Source organism: Silene latifolia, chromosome X (assembly GCF_048544455.1).
Source record: "Silene latifolia isolate original U9 population chromosome X, ASM4854445v1, whole genome shotgun sequence".
Lineage (NCBI taxonomy): Eukaryota > Viridiplantae > Streptophyta > Magnoliopsida > Caryophyllales > Caryophyllaceae > Silene > Silene latifolia.
Genome location: NC_133537.1, coordinates 49,618,080 through 49,624,079, shown reverse-complemented (window position 1 = coordinate 49,624,079; position 6,000 = coordinate 49,618,080).

Genomic DNA, 6,000 nt, shown 5'->3' with positions numbered 1-6,000 from the left:
AAGTACATGGATACCTTGAATATCATGCATTGACCGAGTTCTCCTTGTATCTGACGATGATGGAGCAGTAAAGATAGTATCTTTCAGACCATTGTTTGTTTTTCCATTTAAAACGACCTGTTTTTGTGATTTTTGAGTACTTTTCGATGAAGAAGATGAAGTTATTACATGGGAAAATCGATTTTATGTAGCTTTCATGCCCGTCATTGCTAACTTCTAGGTTAAGATTTTAGAGTGACCTCTCTTTAGCTTTCTCTCTCAATTTTTTTGCTTTTTTGTCCATGTTTCAAATCTTTGAGTGAGTAAGTTTTTAATCATTGTATAGCTTATTTATTCTCCAAGTTTATAAACTTTTGTATTCTCCATATCTTTGTATTTTGTATTATTGTATTTCCATATTATAGGCTCCTTGTAAACTATAAATATGTTGTATTTCTTTGCTAATGAAATTAAGCTTTTCAGAATTATTCTTCTTCTCTTATACCCGGTACCCGTTTGCTATGTCTACTTTAGCATGGCCATGCATTTTGGTAATGTGATATAGTAAAACACATTGTAACAAAAATATAAAATAAAATTAACGTAAATAATTACTTAGACATTCATCAATAAAAACATAAAGAATTCACTATAATTTAAGTAATAATAGGAAACTGTCTCATATAATGGTAACTATTTAGTGCTCGTAACATAATCCCTCTTTATCTCCGCTCTAAACAAAATCCCAGACCTTCAATTATCAATTTGGGCTACTATACGACATTTTCTAGGGTAAATGTTTTCTTGATTTCTTCATTATGGCACGTAATGTTTCTAGCAAAACAAAGAGCAAGCATTCTAGTAAGCTGTCTATGGTGAAATATGGTGAGAAAGGAAGTGCAAAACGTAAGAAGGTACGAAAGGCAGGACCAATAGAAGATGACATTTTTCGAACAACACCCATGCATGAAGTGAATGACATTTCTGGACTATCGTTTGATGATGATAAGGTGGAGGATATAGATGAGAATAATCTTTAGATTACTAAAAGGGGTAGAAACACTATACTAATAGAGGAAAAAGATGATACAACAGATGATCTTATTCATTTTACAAAGGAGGATATTAAGGAGGAAATAGACCACTGGAACAATGTTGTTTATTGCTTTGTTTGGGGAGCAAATCCTCCGTGAGATGTTTTGAATGGTTTTATCCATCATATTTGGCAAAAGCATAATATTGATAAGATTTCATTCATGTCAAATGGAATCTTCCTTGTACGTTATAAGGAGAGCAAGGATAGGGAGGCTATACTACAAGCAGGGTATTTCATGTTCTATAATAAGCCATTAATTGTAAGACCGTGGGATGCTGAAGTAGAATTAATAAAGGAAAATGTTAAGAATGTCCTTGTATGTGTTAGAATACATGAACTATCTTTGAAGTTTTGGGGAAAGTGTCTTCCATAATTGCAAGACTCCTTGGCAAATTTCAAAAAGCTGATCAGGCTACTATTTAGAAAAACAAGATTGGGATTTGTTAGGGTAATGATTGAAGTAGCAGTTTGCCAAAAATTCCCTAATAAAGTGAGATTTTTGGATGAAACTAGTAAAATGGTCTTATTGGCTGTTGAATATGACTAGACGCCATCTGTTTTCTTCAAATGCACAGGGATTGGTTATGAGCGTACAAACTGCAGAAATGGTGCTCAGCCTGTCAAGAGACCAGCTCATATCTGAAGGTATGGATGCCTATTGCGGCTAAAACACTAGTGCGACTTGCCGTGCTTGTAATAAGGACCCTGATAACTACTAAGAAGGATGGGCATTATACACTGTCTCTTCCCCAATGAAACAGGTTATTACTAGTTCTTTTTCTTCCCCTGTCATAGATAAATCTTATAAGGTTCTTTGTTATTGAAAATGTGACCCCAAGGGTTTGGTATATGTCAAAATGGTAACCCCAATTCTCCTTTTTTAAATGAATAATTTTGGAATGTTCCAGGGTTGAATAGTGTAAATAAATATAATAATGTTAAGTGGTTTATTCATAATAAAGATGTTGGATTATTTGGTCTTCTCGAAACCAAAACAAATGGAGCAAATGTGAGTAATATTTCTAATAGTATATATGTTGGAGGGTTGGAGTGTCACAACTAATTTTAGATACCATAAAGGAGGCAGGGTTTTGATTCTATGGAAACCAAAGTTGTTTGATGTTATAGTTCTTCAAGATGATACTCAATTCATCGACATTAGTGTCATATCCGAATAATGACACAAAGAACAATTCTATGTTACTATGATATATGCTTTCAATGAGGGTCTTTGATAGAAGCGATTTATTGAGTAAACTTGAGATGCTTGGTAACCAATGTAAGGGTTCTTGGGCTCTTGATGGTGATTTCAACACTGTGATAAATCCTGATGAGAAACTTGGGGGCAATACTAAATAAGCTGACATGGATGAATTTACTGATTGTATTGCTATGTGTGGGGTGACTGATATCCCCGTCACTGGAGCTTATTACACTTGAAACAATAAACAGAAACCTCAAACTAGGGTTTATAGTAGGCTTTACTGATTCCTTGTTAACTGGATTGGCTCAATCAATTCCTTGATATGACGACTCATTTTCACCATGCTTGGATTGTTTGACCATAGTCCTTGTACTGTTAGTAATAATTGGGGACTACAAGAATAGCTAGTTTCAAATTCTTTAATATGTGGGGGCAAGACCCCTTCTTTTCTCACAAGGGTGCAGGAGGAATGTCAAAAGATATACCCTGGGCACACAATGTTCTATGTAATTAAGAAGTTAAAAGCTTTGAAACCAAGGTTAAAAGAAATCAATAAGGAATGCTTTAATTTTCTGATATTGAGAACGCTACCAGTATTACTGAGAAGGAATTGCATGCCATTCAGCTAAAAATAGAACGGGGTCCTTAAAATGTTGATCTCAATAAGAAAGAATTAGAAATTTCAGATTGTCTTAAAGGACTAATTGTGGCCAGAAATAGCTTCTTGAAACAAAAAGCTAAAATCCAATGGTTAGAACATGGGGATAATAATACTGCATATTTTCACGGAGCCATTAAGAAAAGATGCAATGTGAATAAAGTTATACAAATTGATGATCAATATGTAAATACTAGTATTAACAGTCAAAGTATTCAAGAGGCTTTTTTGGATTATTATAAACACCTCTTGGGTAGGAGGAAGACAACTGAAAAAGTGAGAAATTAGGTCATTAGTACATGGAAATGTTGAGTTCTCCTGTTATTAATGAAGAGATTAAAAAAAACTTCAATTGATAAATCTCCAGGACCTAGTGGTTATACAAGTGCCTTCTTCAAAGACAGTTGGGATATATTTGGTGATGAGATCTGTAAGGCAATTAAGGATTTCTTTTATACATGTCAGCTACTCAATCAACTGAATGCTACTAACATCACTTTGATCCCTAAATGTGAGTGGCCAACCTCAATTAAACAATTTAGACCAATTGCCTCTTTAAAATTGATCTATATAAGGCATGTGGTATTGTGGAATGGACAAGCAGTGTCACCCAGATGCCTCTTTAACATTGATATACATAAGGCCTATGATACAATGAAATGAGATTTTGTAGAACAATTATTTAACTCTCTTGGATTTCCTGAAAGTTTCTCTCAGAAAGTCATGACCTGTGTGAAGTCCACCTCCTTCTCCTTATGCCTAAATTACAGCTTTGATTATTTCAAAGGGAAGAGAGGTCTAAGACATAGAGATCTCATTTCCCCTCTAATATTCACTATGTGTATGGACTATCTCACTAGGATAATCAACTATGCTACAACAAGATGGCCTTTTTCAGTACCATCCTCTTCGTAAGGGAAAAAAACTCAACCACCTTATGTTTGCTGATGATTTATTGATGTTTTGTAAAGGAAATGCACAATCAATAATGCTTCTGATTAAAGCCTTCTCCTCTTTCTCTAAAGCTTCTGGTATGTCCATGAACAATACTAAATCAGAAGTTTATTACAATGGTGTATCATCATCTCTAAGAGAAGATATCCAATAGGCAACAAGATTTGTCGAAGGGTCTATGCCATTCAATTATCTTGGAGTTCATATACAAGTAGGCTTAACTAAAAAAGAATGTAATGTCCTAGTTGAGAGGATGGTGAACAGAATTAGGAGCCTTGGTGATAAAAAAAAAATTATCCTATGCAGAGAGATTGGTGCTAGTTAATTTTGTGCTGAATACTTTGCACTCATACTGGGCTAGTATATTCCTTATTCCCAAGAGTGTAATCAAAATAATTGAGGTCACATGTAGAAATTATCTATAGGAAAAAATTCAGACTAACACAGAGTGTCCCTTGTTGCCTCAGACAAGGTTACTCTCCTAAAGGAAGAAGGGGGACTGGGAATAAAGAAAGCTGAAATTTGGAACACTGCTCATGTGGCAAAACTGGTTGATTGAATTTATGGTAAGGCTGACAGACTATAGATAAGGTGGATTAATCAAGTCTACCTCAAACAAGAAGACTGGCATAATTACTCTCCTCCAGCTGATGCTGCTTCGTCTTGGAAGAACATTTGCAAGATCAAAGAAATCATTAAACATGGCTATACTAACAACCTGCTAATGCTATGGGTTATACCATTAACAATGGATATGAATGGCCGAGACCTAAAGAACCAAGCAAGAGTGGTATCAGGTTGTCTAGAATAATTGGAATACCCCTAAGCATGCAATGATTACATGGATTATTCTAAATAATGGGTTGAATGTTGATAAATTATTCCAATTTGGAAGTTGCCCTGATATTAGATGTTGTATTTGTGATAGGAAACCTGACATTCTAGAGCATCTGTTCTTTGAGTGCATGTATAACAAGTAGGTTATGGCTCTGATTCAGCTCTGGTATGGCTTTAGAGTTGCTGTTAGTACCTTTGTTTCAGGAAATGTCAGAGGTGCAAAAAGCGAATGGAAAAAACATGTTCATATTCTCATATGGACAGCTTGTAATTACAATATTTGGTGCGAGAGAAACAATGCAAGGATGAATTCCATCCTGTTAAGCCTGACATTCCCAGAATGAATATAGGGTATGATTGTACCCTGGCCTGAAAATAATTACCAAGCCTAAGGATTATTGAGGCTAGGCACCTAGCAGGAGAGGACGACGGTTAAGCATGAAGACATCAATTGACCAAGTCAACGAGGAATATATTGAATAATTATCATATAATTATGGTAATTATATTCTCATTAAAGGAGAATAATTAATCATATACATGGAGCATTTTTCCGGCAATTCATACGTATTCAAGACAGCAATCAGGGGGTCATTTATGGAAAATATTCTGTCATTAAGGAGAAGATCTTGCGATTACATGAAGATTGCTATATAAGAGAAGCTCAAAACCATTTTGAAGACACATTCCAATACGCACTATCATACAAGACAAGATTACTAGCATTACTATTACAACACTTAGATTAGAAATATAATTGTTTAAGCTCAACGTATAATTATTCTCCAAATATTATAGTAAAACCTCTCCTGGCTTGGTGCCCGTGGTTTTTTCCCATTTAAGGGTTTTCCACGTACAAAAATTGTTATCTTATTTGTTTTCTTTATTTTCTTTCATTTGGCACTTTATTAAGCCTGCCCTGCAGCCACATCCAAGATAAATGAGCTAGTTAACCCTGCTAACTCTCTACCTTGACCTGATTTAGCCCTGCGTAGAATCTCGATAAAACAAGTGGCGCCCACGGTGAGGCATCTAGCTCATTAAAATCTTTTTCCCCTTTTCTCACAAACAAAATCCAAAAAGAAAACCAAAAATGACCACTCCAAGCATAGAAGAGCAATTGGCTGCCGCATTACAGAAAGTGGCCCAATCACAGGTGGAAATCCAACAACTGAAAGATTCTGAATCAGCATTGAAACAGAAACTGGAGAAATCTAAAGGATTAAATTCCAAAATCTAGCTAGGAACCCCATTCTCATCAATTATCAAACA